This window comes from Narcine bancroftii, chromosome 2, assembly GCF_036971445.1.
Source record: "Narcine bancroftii isolate sNarBan1 chromosome 2, sNarBan1.hap1, whole genome shotgun sequence".
Classification (NCBI taxonomy): Eukaryota; Metazoa; Chordata; class Chondrichthyes; order Torpediniformes; family Narcinidae; genus Narcine; species Narcine bancroftii.
Window position 1 is genome coordinate 62,566,267 of NC_091470.1, and position 17,144 is coordinate 62,583,410.

The following is a 17,144-nucleotide window of genomic DNA, read 5'->3' on the forward strand; positions in this document are numbered from 1 at the left end:
GCTAATGGATCATTATTGAAAAGGAAGGAAGGGAAGAACTGAGCAATTATTGGGTCCTTTACCCGATATAAAAAAAAATATTCAAAAACCCACATGAAAAGAAGAATGTTATATTGGATCCAAAGTTGGCTCAGTGGATGAAGCAAATAGTAATATTTGAGCGATGTCCTTGTGGTTGGATAAGTGAGAGTGCAATTCCTTGAAATGAATAAGGCTAAGGAGAACCTTCAATGTGGAGTGTAAAAAATATTATGAGGGGTTCATATATTGGAAGTGGGAAATGACCTTTTTTCTTTTAACAAAGAAAGGCCATAGTTGCGTAATAATTGGTAGAGGTAGAGGTTATGAAGCCTTCATGTAAAAGAAACACCTTGTGTACCTGAAAAGCCATGGCCTGTATATTTAGAAACCTATGGAATTAGCAATAGGACTGTAATTGAGTAGGTTGTTTTTGTTTAACCAGCACAGACACAATGGGTTGAATGGCTTCTTCCTGAGTCATACATTTTCTGTGATTATTTGTGCAATTCTTTAACTTCTCTTTATGAGGGCTTTCTGTGCTGCACTTCCTATGTGAAAACAGTGACTACATTTTCAAAGAATTCATTATTGTCCATTAATGTAAATTTGGGAGGTGCACACATCATGCAACGTGAAATCTAAATGAACACTTGTAATATTATTCCAGGCATGTTGTAATGTAAAGATAATGTTTCTGTGGTATAAATGACCGAGAAGCTCACAGATGACCATGATCCTCATTCGAATAATTTTGTGAATCTCTTTTCTTGAGATTTAATTGAAATGTAAACGACATGCTTGTAGATAAATCGATCCTTATGATGCTGGGAAATGCCATCAGTTCAGGAGTCTTGCATGAATGTTTAAATCCCCAGCTCACTGAGAGATCTCCATGAATGCAGGAGCAGAATCATGAGCTCAGTCCAATGAAGTGGTTAAGAAACAGGAAAAGAAGGGAATTCACATACTTTGTTCAGTATTTATTTTATTTAAGCTTTTAATAATCAGTATGTTAGTTGATTTTATTTTTTTTCTTTGTATTTTTTAATAGTTTTGACTCCTGCTTGTCAGAGTTATTCATCACCATTGAAGTTTCTGATCAGATTTGACAGCTGGTAACGCGGTCTATTGAACTTTCCCTTCTGTGATAGCATTTCTTGGTGATCACTCTAACCAGCCAGATTTCTTCAATTTGTCATTCAAGGCTTTATCACTAAACTCTAGGAAGATCGGTGCAAGCAAAACCAGCTTTCTAGTTCAGGGCAGGTTCGGGAGAGTGAAGAACACAAGTAGAGTCTGGGCAGCAGTGCCATGTTAGTAAAGTAAGGGCCACAAGGAATACCAAATGATGAATCAAAGAAAAGTCAAGATGAGATACATTGATAAAACACATGAGAATAATAAAATAATAATTTGAAAGTTGCTGTAAAATCTTGTTTCCAATGATTTTTTTATGGATCCTGGGTAATTATATTTTATTGCCTGTGACTAATGTCGGCTGCCTGATAGCTTAAGTTATACTAATAGCTTGTTCCTCTCAGAAGCACAACTTCAGCAGAAAGATATTTAACACCTCTTTAATATTTTCAGTAATTTTCTTTTGTTGTTAATTTTACTGCAAATGTTATGCAGTAAAATGCTTTTGGTAATTTAATGAAAGCTGCCAGCAATTCATATCATTCTTTCTTGGTCATAAAGTGTGTAATAAAGGTTTAAGTAATAGTACAATTGTCGCAAGGAAAACTAGCTATCATTTCATATTTGGTAAGGGTTTAAAGGAACTTACAATGGATATCTGTCAGCATAGACCTTTTTTACAAATATTGTTCCTTAAATTATTTAAAGCATTGCAAAAATAAAACTTTTTCCAAAAACTACATTTAACTCCTGTCAATATTCAGATTGTATTTCTTTCATCAGATTAATGGCCCTTTGCAGTTCTGAATATTCGGACGACTGTAATTAAATGCCTTGTGCAAAGCTTCAGTCTGATCACGTGAAAAGGCGCAAGTCAACAATAAGCTACCTGCTGAGATCAACTGTATTATTTTTATGAGCTTTTAACTTAGTCTCGTCTACAGTCCTGAAGCAGGAGCACTCATGCAATGATAAAAATGTTGTGAAATACAATCTCTTAATATATTAATCTAAAACCAAGACAGATTTGAAGACAGTGGAAGTAATGATATTGTGAATAATATCCATGAGATAGTAAAGTTATGTTGGCCACTGAAAATTGATATATTTTCATTTTGAAACAACAAACCTTATTGACTTCCTACATAAAATGTATAGTTACATGAAAACTATTTTCATAAAGATTACTTGGAATACATATTTTTTTTACTGTCTATATTGTCAAATATTGCCTATAAGGCACTTCTGATGTCAACAAGCATCCTCTACATCAAAGGAAGAAAATATCCTAAACAGAGGCCATCCAAGCAATCATCTTGTCAAGTGATTTATTATCAAACTGGGTGATTAGTAGAAAATAAAGATATATCCCATTAATAAAATTTATATACCATTGCTGCCTCTTTTTAGGTTTATTGTACATATTTTCTAACTAAAGGTGGAGTCATTTAAATACAAATCAAATTGTATATTCCTTTTTTTTCTCACAATTGGCTGGAATCATGTAAAAAACAGCCGTCACAACTGTTTAAGGTGTTAGCTGGTAGAGACCAATAAACCTAAGCAAGTAATTGTTACTCTACAAACGAGACATTCTTTAAGAGGAGGGAGTTAGCAGTTATTAAGTGCCCAGCCTGTGTTAGTTCATGGTGAAATACGTAATGTCTTTTGAACAAATGGAAAAATAAACACGAGAGAATAATTGTGGCTGCTTCTGAGTACTCAGTCTCTTTCAGGGTCAAGCTGTTGTATTTATAGCTTTTATTAAGCCAAATTCCTTTTCTGTGGCATTCTTCCTTATTAATTATGCATTTTTGGTTCACAGTCCCAAAGTTAAAGGTCCAGAATGTTACAGAACAGATAAACAGATTTATCAGACACCTTTTGCACCATGGGGTCGTGCAAAGCATCTTTTATTTCATAGCTTTAAACAAAAAGTGTATTTGACAGGACCTTCTGATCCTAATCAAAAATTTGGGAGGTTTGCATTATCCACATAGTCTCCGTGCATTTGCAATGGACACATTTGCACTAATTGTAAATTTGATGCTGCACTTCTTTGAGTGATGCACAGGATCCCCACGCAATTAAACCACACCCAGAGACTATGATCATGAGATATTCACCAATAATACAAAAGGGGATTCAGGCATAGATGAGGTGGATAGCCAGCCCCTGTTTCCCAGGGCAGGAACAGCAAAGAAAATAGAGGGTTACAGGATAGGGAGGGTTTAGTACAATTTTTTAAAGCAATATAAGGGTTGCACAACATCGACGGCTAAAGGGCCTTTTCTGTGTTGTAGTGTTTTATGTTCAAGGATCATCGTTTGAACATGTAACATTGTTTGACTTGTATCTTTTCTAGTTTACTTCTTTTAACCTTTGTTTTTCTTTTAATACCTGTCATATGTAGCATTTGGCAACACAGTTAGGTAAGGGGTTTGAGTTTTTCACCTCTACTATTTTCTTTTTTCCTCTTTATATATTATTAGAGTTTTTTTCAAAAAAATGTATATGCTATTTAGAATATGAATTATGGGTATCATTTACAATGTATATATGTTCGTGATATAGAGAATATCTTATTTAGGTTTTGTGACTGTCATCATCTTATTGAATTGTACCCTTTTGTTTATTAAAATCATTTAAAATTTTAAAAAGAAAGAACATGTAACTTATTATTGCTATGGGTGGATGATGTGAGTAGAATTGATATCATCAACATGAATCTTTCAATTATATTAAGGATATCGAGATGAAAAGAATAGAAATATGCCTTAATTGATAAAGGAATGGATAAAACATAAACAAAGACATGGACCTGTCTGGACTGACTGCTCGATGCCAATGCAAGAAGTAGCTTCCGTTACTTTGCAGAACAGTTATTACTGCACATGAGGATTTTGATGGACATCCACTTATTTGACCATTAATTGTAGCAGTATTCAAGAAGTTTTTCCCCAGCAAGCATAGCAAGAGTTTTTTTGATCAGTCTCAATGTCAGTTGGTCTCAGTGACATGATTGCACTAAACTTGTTGAAAAAATCCATTGAGTCCTTCAGAATAGGAAACCAGCTAAATCCTCCTGGCCTGATTACTATGTAGCAGCAGGCCTACCAATATTATTGACTCTTAAATTGATCTTCTTAAAGAACTGGCTACTTACAAGTTCCCATCTTTTGAGAAAGAGGATAAAAATCGCTGAGTGGGAGTGATGGGAAAAGAAGTTGGTCATGAATTTTCAGGGAGAATTGGGAATGCTGAACATAACTATTCATTAACAGGTTCAGTGCCAATACAGTAAAATCCTCATTATCTAGAATTCAAGCAATTAGCAGCTTCAAGTAACCTGCAAAACATTTGCACAAAGTAAAAAGGTAAAGCATACAAAAGTTTAAAATTGGTCCCCTGAGTGGCAAGTTCGCAAGCAAGCCACATGAAATCTCAGGCAGCTGTAAAATTCACTTAAACAGCATCTACTAATCCCCATACGTGCCAGGAACTGGGGTTTTTACTGTATGTAGTTTTTCAATCATGTAAGATGATCATCAAAATTTTCCACACCAAACCACGACATGATGACCTTTTAAAACCACCATGTCTTCCTTCTTTAAAAGGATTGTAGTCCAAGTCTGGACTAGAACTGAATGGCAAAGACCTTCTGATGTGAAGGAAGGAGGCTGACTTCTCAAATATCCTACAGCCTTCCCTATTGATTACAACCAATGCACTGTTACTGGTCCTTGCTGAATAAGATAAGGCCCTTGCCTGGGTAACTTTTACCACCAGAGTCTTTTCAATAACCCTGATGGTAGCTGTGGCAAAACATGAATCTTGGCAGTGAAACAATAAAGTCTGTAGATACTGTAATAAACATACAAAATTGCTTCATAAGACTCAACAGGTCCCATGATGTCCATAGGAGACAAAGCTTTCAGGCCTGAGTCCATCACCAAGGTGTGAGCAAAAAGCAGGTAGGTATCTGAATAAAATGGTAAGGGGAGCATGGAAAAGGGACAGGAGGTGGAGCATAGGCCAACAGCCAAGAGGCCAGAGGTGGACATGGATAGGTGGATAGGAGAGAAAAGCTGAGAATTGATCAGGGCAGTAGGTAGCTCTGTGAATGCAGAGCTGGAGGTAAAAGGACAGAGGACAGAGAAATAAAGAGAGAGAGAGTAAGATAGGAGACATAGGAAACAAGAGAGATGGGCAGGGAGGTGGGGGGGGGCGGGGAGTAGGACTAACATGAAAGGTGGAGGTCGATATTAAGTTGGAAGGTGGCCAGATGGAATAGAAAAAGTTCTTCCTCCAATTTGTGCATGGTCTCAGTTAGACAATGCATGAGACTATGGACAGACATGCTGGCAGAGGAATGGGGTAGGAATGGAAATTAAAATCCCCCACCACTATTCAGGGCCCCAATCAGTCCTTCCAAGTGAAGTCTACACAGGAGGGACTGGACACAAATGGGAGATTGCTTCCTTGAGCATCTTTGCTCTGCCTGCTGTTATCGTGGGGATCTCCCAGTGACAACCCATTTCAATTCCCTGCCCCATTCCTCTGTCTGTCCATGGTCTCACGCACTGCCAGACTGAGACCACCCACAAATTATAGAAACAATGCCTCCTATTTCATCTAGGCACTCTCCACCAAGACCACATTAACATCAACCTCCAGCTTCCCCCACCCACATCTAACTCTTTCACGATCCCTCTCTCTCCTTCCATCTCTGCATTCACAGAACTACCCTCCTCCATCGATGAATTCTCAGCTTTACTCTCCTATCCATTTCCACCTCTGGCCACTAGGCTGTTGGCCTATGTTCCTCCTCCTGCCCCTTCCCCTTTCATTTTTTTCAGGTGTCTACCTGGTTTTTGCTCATACCTTGATGAAGGGCTCAGGCCCAAAATGTTGCTTATACATCTTTGTCTCCTATAGATGGTACGGGACCAGCAATTTTCTAAATCTTGGCATTTATTATTGATGACTTCTCATTGGCTAAACTCAGCACTAGCTTCCAGAAACAGAACCACTGAGAACATCACCACATGCTTACTCCTAAAGCAATTTGTATTTTTCACCTTTACTGCAATGGGTCTCGCATTCTAATCATAAAGACACCTCACTTTAAATTCCAGTTGCTTTGATCAAGATAATTCTGTATTTTTCACTTAAAATTGAAAATTCTTTGTATAGAATCAGAATTAACATTTATTGTCAAGAACATGTCACAAAATTTGTTCTTTTGAGGCAGCATTACAGATGCAAAATTCCAATAAATTAAATGTTTAAAAAAAAATTAGTGCAAAAGAAGATAAAGTGAGGTAGTGTCTGTGGTTCATTGTCCATTCTGAAACCTGATGGCAGAGAAGAAGAAGCTGCTTTTGTACCACTGAGTGTTCATCTTCAGGCTCTTGAACCTCGTTCCTGATGGTAGCAGTGAGAAGAGGGCATGGCCTAGGTTGTGAGAGTCTTTGGTGATGAAGGCAGCTTTTTTGAAACATTGCCTCTTGGAGATGTCCTTAATGGAATGAAGACTGATGACCATGATGGCACTGGCAGAGTTCACAACTCCTTGTAATATTTTCCTGTCCTATGCATTGGCACTTCCATACCAGATAGTGATGAAACCAGTCAAAATGGTCTCCACGGTAGAAATAATGCTGTTAATTGCTATGTTTCGTTGTCTGCTATTTTTTAGGTTTTTCCTCAGACTTCTCAGTCTTTGCTACCAAATTGTGACATTTGCATCCCAATGGCAAGTTGAGGAGAGTGGAAAAAGTGTTGGCTGCCTGTGAACGGGAATACATTTATCACAGCTCAGGTAAGTAATTACTGCCTCTGATGTTAATCAACAAGCAGCTCCATTAATCCAGAGATCAGAGTTCAAATACCCTCACGTTCTCTGTAGAACTTCAATTCTTTTAATAACTTTGATTTTTAAACAAAACTAGTTTTGAGTAATGATGCAAACCATCAAAATAATTCAGAACTTCATCGGCTCATTTATATTGAGTGAATTAAGGGAGGAAATTTTCTATCCTTGTTTTTTCTTTTGTGTGACTGCACACCCATCAATGTAGTTGACTAGTAAGTCATTCAAGTAGGATTTATTTACAGCATGATTACCCTCCAATAATGCTATTCTTTTGGATTTACCAAGAGGTTAGGCAATGGATAATATACTTTTCTGTCTGTGTAAAATATATACTTTCATTTCAAGGACAGACAACATTAGCCAAATTGAAGGTAGAAATGATGCAAATAGGAGAAGGTGATATTGATGCCATCTAGTTGGAAAATGCCAAGATGGAAGAGAAGATACGGATCCTCCAATTTGTGTGTGACCCTACCTGGAGTACAGCCCATGGACAGTCATGCGGGAATGAGAAGAGGAATTAAAGTGGCTGGCCATCACTGTATTATTGTTGGATCAGCTAAACTACTGGGTAAGAGGCTGAAAATATCTCATCTCTGGGGATATGGAAGTTGCGGTGGATGGAGCAAAAATGCTCAGCGCAGCAATCTCCCACTCTGCATCCAGTCTCCCCAATGTAGAGGAGGCCTCACCAGGAGCACCAGATGTTATGAAACTGATAGGCTTTTATTAACTATAGGCTGGAACAGTCATCAACCTCATTGATTGATCAAGGCAGACCACCGCCAGTGGGCTGATATCGCCTCAAACCGTGCATCTTGGCGCCTCACAGTTCAGCGGGCAGCAACCTCCTTTGAAGAAGACTGCAGAGCTCACCTCACTGACAAAAGACAAAGGAGGAAAAACTCAACACCCAACCCCAAACAACCAATTTTCCCTTGCAACCGCTGCAACCATGTCTGCCTGTCCCGCATCGGACTTGTCAGCCACAAACGAGCCTGCAGCTGACATGGACATTACCCCTCCATTAATCTTCGTCCACAAAGCCAAGCCAAAGAAATTAAAAAAAAGAAAGAGTAAGATTTGTCTTGGGAGTCATAGCTTAACAGTGGTTTACCACATTACTGCAGTATGGCTAAGGTATGATACACTGGCAGAGGTGAGAGGACAAATGGAATCATCCCAAAAGAGAACTGCATGATGGATCTTCCAGAAACTGCAGTGCTGGGATGCACAGAAGCAGGCACTTTTAGCCATCCATGCTCACCAAGATATTTGCCTACATTTAAACCTTTCCTATCCATATATGTGTCTAAATATCAGTCCCCAGTTCTACCATTTCCCCAGGCAGCTCGTTGTATAAGCCCACTATTCTCAGTAGCTAGATGTCCCTCAAGTCCCTTTCAATCTTTCTCCTCCCATATTAAATCTATACCTTTATTTTTTAGACCCCACTCTAGGAAAAAGAATATGACTCTTTATTCTTCCCGTGATTTTTTAAACCTCTGTTTGGTCTCCCCTTAGCCTCCTACACATCAGGGAGAAAAGTCCCAGAACCTTCTGCCTCGACTTGAGCCCAGCAGCAGGCTCAGCCGTTCATGTGATCTGTTGGAAATCAGATCTCCAGAACACCAAGCCATGCCCTTGAGCACTGGCATTCCGGGCCATATTGACAGCAAGATGAGCCTGCAGAGCAGCACTCAGGTTTAACATGAAAGTTACTCGTCTTGCATGGAAGCTGAGACACAAGGTGGTTGGTGTTCCAGGCCCATGGGTGTGCCCTCAAATTCCAAGCTTAGAACGATTGGTAATAGTGAAATAAAAATTCAAGTTAATTATTCAACAACAAAAACAATAAATTATTTTTACCACCAAAGTTTATTAACCCATAATTGTTTAATGATCTAATTCTACAAAGCCAATACTATTTATTTAATCCACTGCTGTATCTTTGTTAGATCAGCTACACCACTGGCATAAAAGGCTGAACATAAATCATCTCTGAGGACCATTGTTGCTCCCACTATGGATATTAGAACCAACCGAGTCCCATAAACTACTGTTCTGTTTGAATTACAATTGAAACAAGAAGAATCTTAAATGATGTGAAGAAAATGAGAGTAGAGTGGTTTACAGTAGTTAGCAACATCACACATTAAGGTTAGTGGTTTTAATATCAGGAAACATCCAAATTATTCCCGTGGTGCTGTCAATAATAAAAAAAAACATGGAGCTAGGACCTACATGGGGCTCTTGGGACAAGTCTTCATTTGTGATCTGTACCTCTGTAGGAACTGCTCACATTGTTAAGTAAGTGGAACTTGTTTTCTAAATATTTTCTGTAGATTCTCAGTTCTCATTTCACTCCTGAAAGATATAATTTAGAAAACCCGAGGGACTTCTGGGCTGGCTACCATGTGGAATAGCAGCAGTGGATAGATGCATTAATGTATATATTTTTTCTTTTATTGCTGACTGTGTGAAAGGAAGACATGAATTTAATACACTTGTGCATCTTTACTGCAAACTCTCTCTTTCACATTGGTTGTATTCATTTCTACAGTTTTTTTCATTGACTGGAAAAAAATATTATTATTTTTAAATAAGGAGCTATATTTAAAATCTTCAACAGAAGATTAGGGTTTAAAATGTATTTTGTTGACCCTGTTGCTGCTTTGTTTGGAAACTTTTGGAACTAGGGTATTTGGGAGTGAGGGTGGTTGATTTGGCTTAATAAGCCGCGTTGCAAGGTTGTTATGACTTCAAGTTTTGTCTAATCCATGCTATTGTACAAATTCAAGGTAACAGCTTGGAGGTTGATGACAGACTATGCCTGATTTTGTTCATAACATTAATTGTTCATAAAATTATGGTTAATCTTATCAAAGTTGTTACCTGGAATGTTAAAGGTTTAAACAGCCCAATTAAACTTAGAAGAGTGTTTGCGCATGTCATACATCTAAAAGCTGAGATTGTCTTGTTACAAGAAACTCATATCCAAAATTGTGATAAGTCCTGACTTACGTCAAAGTGGAAATGATAAAGTTTCCATCCTTTTAATGCTAAAGTTAAGGAAGTCTCTATTTTAATCAATCAGAATATTCCTTTTGTACATCACATTATTGTTACCAGCTAAAATACATAATAAAATCATAGTTTTTGCTAATGTATATGCCCCTAACATTGACGAGGTGAAATTTCTTTTTGGAAAGTTTTTTTCTCAGAGCTACTGGATTTAAATCTTTACTCATTGGTATTGGGTGGAGATTTTAATTGTTGATTAGATCCTGTTCCTGACCATTCATCTCCTAAATCTGCTACTTTGAGTAAATCTGCTTCTGTAATACATTTTTTCTAACAAATTTCATTATTTCAGGTGTTTGGCATTTTCTTCACCTCAGTAGAAGAGAGTACTCCTTTCTTTTTCTAATGTTCATTACCCTTATTCTCAGATTGATTATTTTTTAATAGATAATCAATTGATTCCATTGACCAAATCATGATTCCATTGACCAAATCATATAAATGTCAGGTTATAGTGATATCTGGCCATGCTCATATGATTCTGTCTATGAATTTTCCTTCTACAAAAAGACATTGACATTTTAATTCTAGTTTATTTTCAGATAATGATTTTTTTTTAGATTTATGGTGGAACAAATTAATTTCTTCTTTAATATAAATTCTTCTTAAACATACCTTAGAGAGTGAATTATTTCTTATACAACTAGTATAAAGAAGAAATCAAATAATGAAAGGTTAGATTTAATCAATCAGATTAAATACATTGATTTACAATACACACTAAAACCCTGAATTACATAAAAAGAGAGTTGAACTAAATTTGATCTTCTTTCTAATTAAGCCATTGAACAACTTCTCAGATGTAAAAGTCAATTTTAAATTCATGGTGAAAAATCTGGTAAGGTTTTGGCCAACCAATTGAAAGGAATTGCTGCTAAGAGACAAATTGCTAAAATTCGAATGGATGATGGTACTGAGATTGTACACTTCTAAATCTAATAATGATCATAGTCTAATGATAGATGTTTTGGACTGCTTAAATATTCCCATGCTTTCTCAGAATAATCGTATGAAATACTTTTCATGATTTCCTCATTACAGTCAGGTAAATCTCCAGGATCTGATGGGTACCCAGTGGAATTTTTAAAATCTTGTTTCTAAATTGCTTGTGCCACAGTTAAGTACTGTGCTTAATGATTAATTTAAACAGAGCAATCTTTCATCATCTTTTAATGAAGCTTGCATTTCTCTTATTGCAAAATAAGGGAAAGATACACTTGAGTGTTCTTATAGGCCAATTTCTCTACTGAAAGTTAATATGAAGATCTTGGCCAAAGTGTTGTCCCACAGACTGAAGAATATATTACCATTAATTATTTCTGAAGATCAGACTGATTTTATTAAAAATATTTCTAATTTTAATATATAGTTACAACTCCAATTATCTGAAATCAGATTCTCTGAAACAAATCAGAAATCTGAACTGACCCAGGATGTTGGACTGCTGGCAGCAGTGGGGACCTTGAGGTGCTGACAGCAGTGGGGACCTCAGGTTGCCAGCAGCAGCATGGATCTTGGGCTCCTGGCGGCAGCGTGGACCTCAGTGGGGAGATTTCGGTGATCAGCGGCAGCCAGCATTGTTTTGGTGAGAATTAAAAATTATTTTCAGGCTTAAAAAGCCTTCCCTTGTTGTTTGTTGATTTTTAAAAACTGTTAGAAGTAATTTGACATTGCTACTGGGCTGTTTTTAAAACTGACTAGTTCTTCCAAAAACACATTTATCTGACATAGGCTATTTTGGATAATCGGAGTTGTACTTTAATTAGTATATTGGACATTTTATATTTACCCCCCTCCCCCACTCATGTCCATGAATGTGTTCTTTTATTAGAAGCAGAGAAAGCTTTTGACCAGTTGGAGTGGGCTCATTTATTTGCAATCCTGGAAAATTTTATTTTGGACCATTTTTTATTAAATGAATTAAATTATTATATTTAAATCCTAATGCTTCAATTCTTACTAATCTGCAACATTCAATATTCATTGGGGTACTTGTCAGGGATGTCCTTTAAGTCCACTGCATTTTGATTTGGTTTTAGAACCATTAGCAATTGCCTTTTGTGTGTGCAGAGATTTTTCAGGGATTTAGAGGAAGGATATTGATAATAAAGCTTCCCTATACACAGATGATCCTTTGCTTGTTATATCTAATCCAGATACTTCTTTACCATTCAGACTATCTTTGCTATCTAATTTTAGTCAATTTTCAGGGTATAAGTCGAATCTGCATAAGAGTGAACTTTTACCTTTAAATGTGCCTATATCAAGGTATTTTAATTTTCCTTTTAGGGATCAATTTACTTATCTTGGGATTACAATTACGAAGCGTTGTAAACATCTTTTTAAGGAAAAATGTTCTACTTTATTTAAACAAATTAAATTATCCTTAACGAGATGGTCACCTTTATCTATTTCTATGATTGGCCCTATTAATTCTATTAAAATTAACATTTTACCTACATTTCTGTACCTTTTCCAATTTATACCAATTTTTACTCCTAGATCTTTTTTTTATTCTCTTTTTTCTTCTTACATATAGTTAGGAAAGCACCCCCGGTTGAATAAAGTTCATCTTCAAATATCTAAAAGGAATGGTGGTTTGGCATTTCCTAACTTTAGATTTTATTACTGGGTGGTCAATATACGTAACTTGATTCTTTTATTACAATTTGATAACCGAACTGATCACCCCACTATGGTAGAAAGGGAACTAAGTTTTATAAAGAATATTTCCATGGGTCTTCTTTATCCTCTTCTTTATACAAACTAACTGACAGCCCAGCCATTAAACACAATTTGAGAACATAGGCACAATTTAGAAGGTTTTTGGTTGCTCTCCCTATAATATCCAATCACCTCTTTCAACCTTCTTTGCAAAACTCTGCCTTCAAGGATTGGCACAGATTGGGTACTAAATGTTTTAAAGAACTTTTTATTAACAAAATTTTACATCTTTTGAACAATTGATGGTAAAATTGAACTTATCTAAAGCTCATTTCTTTTAGATATTCACCAATTAGACATTTTGTTCAATCTCAAATTCCTGATATTCCTGGGACATCCGAGGTGAATATTTTTGATACAATTTTTTTCGCTCTTATTTATGACAAATTGGCTGATTTAAGACAGGCTCCATTAATAAAAATCAAGAATGTCTGAAACCAGGATTTGAATCTTTCGCTGTCTAATGAGGTTTGGAACTCTATTTTTAAATTGATTAACACTACATGGCTTTGCCTGCTGCAATTTAAAGTGGTTCATAGAGCACATATGTCTAAACTAAAATTGCCTTATTTTCATTCGGACATAAATTCCTGATGTGATAAATATAAGGCAGGTGACGCTTCCTTAATTGATATGTTTTGGATCTGCCCTAGCTTTTAAATATTTTGGAAGAAAGTTTTTCAAACATTATCGGTGATTTCAAATTTCAAATTGGAACCTAGCCCTTTAATTGCTCTTTTTGCAACAATTCGAGAAGATGATGTTACTAACTTCATTTCAATGACACATTTTATCTTTTATTTCATTGATGCCCAGACAAGTAATTTTGATTAAATGGAAAGATAATACTCCACCTACACATACACAGTAGCTAAGGAATATATGTCTTGTTTAAACTTGGAAAAAATTAGATATGCGGTTAAAACTCAAATATTAAAATTCAAATTATGTGGTGTTCATTCTAGGACTACTTCCATAATCTTTAGTATTAAACTGGAATCTTGGCATTGTGTTGTCCCTCTCTAAGACTGTGCCACCTGGATTTATTAATGTTAATCTTCAACCTTACTTAGGGTAAGGGGTTTTTGAAATGTATTTATTATTTTTCTTTTATTGTTTCTTTTCTGTTATGTACTATTTTAGTATATTGAGCGTGCTTCAGAACTTGTACTTATGATCATTTAACTTTTATTTGTCTGATATTGTACCACACTTCATAATTGCTTTGTTCAAATTTCTTTATTGTAAAATAGCAATAAAAATATTTTTAAAAGAAATCCCTTCTTTACCCTATTGCTTCAGAGAAATTACAAACTGTACTCTAGCTTCCATCCTTTCTTCGATAACTAATAATTCTTTGATCTACCAAGTAGTGCCTAATGGATTCAAAGATTTCTTGAGGCTTGGGACAGACTTGGAATATAAATAACACTGCTTGAAGAATTCAAATCAAAATCACGATCAAAGGTTTATGTTCTGAAGCAAGTACCGTAAATATGCGTGGATAATGTGAAAAGATTTGTACCAAAGTTCGATCTCAAAGTAGGGGGGTTGCATTTTTCATGAGGTTATTATTTTAACAACTTTTTTCTGCCAGGTTTAACGATCAGTAAGATTATCAGCAGCCGTCTACATTGACGGCAACGCAACTAGGTTGGGCGGGTGGAAAGATGGCAGCGTGAATCGGGCGGGCGAGGGGAAGAGAAATGGAAGTGCAACTCAGTGGGCGAGGGGGGGAGAGATGGCAGCACGACTTGGGCGGGTGGGCAGAGGGGGAGAGAGACGGTAGTGCGACTCGGGCACTTTCATGATAATTTTGGGCCAATAAAAAGGAGGGGGGTCATATTATACATGGGAGTAAAATTTTTCTCACTTTTCCCCCTCCAAAATGGGGGTTGCATTATAATTAAAATGCATTATGCATGCGTATTTACGGTAATTAGAACTTTGTTGATGCAAAACCTACATGATTGTAGATCCTTAGAGGAACCAAAGGCATTCAACCCTCAAATTACCATAAGGGAAAAATACCCTGAAGTAATAAATTGGTCACTGATGTGAAGAGAATCTGCTTCGTCATACTGATGTGGAAGCAGGGAGCTGTTTGTTTCTTTGGACTTCATTTGTTCAAGAGATAAAGCCCTGAGAACAGGTAGAAGATAAAGTGAAGAATAGAATTGGGATGATGTAGGAAAAACAAAGATGGAATAAAGTATGTTTACTGTCAAGTCTTCATAGAGCACATAACCCTGGGTGATTTTAATCAGAAGCAAGACTACCAACCTATCCACAGGTGGCACCAGTAAGATAAAGATATGGTATTTAAAAAAATAATTAATCATACAGTTATGAGCCCAAACTATCCCAAAACCCAGCAGCAATAGATATTCACCAAGACAAATGGTTACTTAAACAAAAATTGCTTTTAATTATCTTTAAACTTGAAAACAGAATCACACTTTAACTTATCACTATTGACTTAACTAACCTAACTTAACCCCTTTCTAATTCTAAGCGCACATGTATGCCATGTGTGTGTAGGTTCAGAGAAGTCTTTTGATTCACAGTCGAATCTCACTTCTCATTCCTCCAAATTCACTGGTTGAAGCCAATTCTTATACTGTGCACAGAATTTAACAATTATAAAGTTCACCAGGCTTTGGTGCTTGAAAGGTAAATGTTACCACTCAGGAAGGCTCTTGTCAATTTTCAGAGAGAGATTTGTTGTTCCAGGACACCCACAACTGACTTACCTCCATCAGCCATTTCAGTGTCTTGCTGAAGAAACTTGTCCCCTCAGGGTTTCCAGATGATAACTTTTTTTCTTTCAGATCACCACAGAGTGCCTTTTTGTTTCTCCTATTTCAAGTGAAACATTGGACAGCCAGTCCTCTCTTCTTGGATGAACCACAAGGGCTTCGACCAGGCTGAACTAGGCACTCACAACCTGTCTTCTAAATGGGAGTTTCCACAAGCTTGCTAGCTTGTCCTGTTCCAGTTCCAGTTGCTGCTGCTTACTGTAAAACTGTAGAACTGATCTCTGTGTCTGTCTCTCTCTCTCTCTCTCTCTCTCTCTCTCTCACAGAGAAAAAAAAACTATTTTACTCTCTCTGCTTGCAAAACCACATGACCCTCTTAGAACAGCAAATTCCCCTCCAGACTCTCTGTGGCTCTGACAAGCTCTTTCATCTGTTGCCTTTCTGTAAACAACAATCCATTAGTGAAGTCTCTTGTGCACTCTCCAAAGCTTTGGCAAAGACTTGGCATCAACGTGTCTAGCATGAGCAGAGTTCCAGTATTTTAAATAAGATCTGTTTTGAAGTATCAGTGCTATGGAGGAAGTAACAAACCACTTGAATTGGGACTTCATCCAATTCCAGTCTTTGGCTGCATTGGGCACCATCTGTAAAATGTGCTGCAGTTATGCATCCACGTTACTCCAATAACATCTCCTAATTCTATGGTCGCAACCATTAAGGATGTGGTGACACTACACATGGGGTTCCCTTCAATTTGCACACTATCTTGGAAGCATATTTTTCCTTTCTTCTCACAAGGTCCAAATCTTGGACTTCCCTCTCCAAATGCAATCCCTGGAGGGATTGCAATGATTCCTGCCCCAATTTATCTCCCAAAAACATATTTATATTCTGTCACAATACTGGGAAGTGGAAGAAGGAATAAGCAAACAATCAAAAGGAATGACTAGCAAACGGAATTGAAATAATTCAGGACTTCAACAATCCCATGATTTATTAGCTAAAAGCATAATGTGAAGGCAATAAGGGAATGGAGTTATCACAGAAAAGCCTTCAGGTGCTGGTGTTGTAATGCAATAGAGAAAAGTGCTGGAGAAATTCAGCTGGTCACACATCTAATCCATACCCACCCATGACCTCTTACCTGTTAGCCTGTGCTCCTCCCCTGTCCCTTCCTTCCTCCTCTCCTTTCCTCACCTACCTCCTCCCCCCACCTTTTAATTCAGGTCTCTGCCTGCTATTTGCTCATACATTGATGAAGGGCTCAGGCTAATAATGTTGGTTACCCTTTACTTCCTATTGACCCTGCATGACCTGCTGAGTTTCTCCAGCACTTTTGTATATTCCTTGGAGGGACAACTGCATGCAGAGGTCTCTTTTTTTTTTTAACACATTCAATATGAAGCTCAACCAATATAGTATTTCTCAACTTGTGATCTGTAGATTTATTACAGGTGATCTGAGTTGGATTTGGGCCCAGGTCATGGTGCTGTAATACAGTTGAGCTAACATTGCTGCCGTATGCTCCTATCATTAATTAT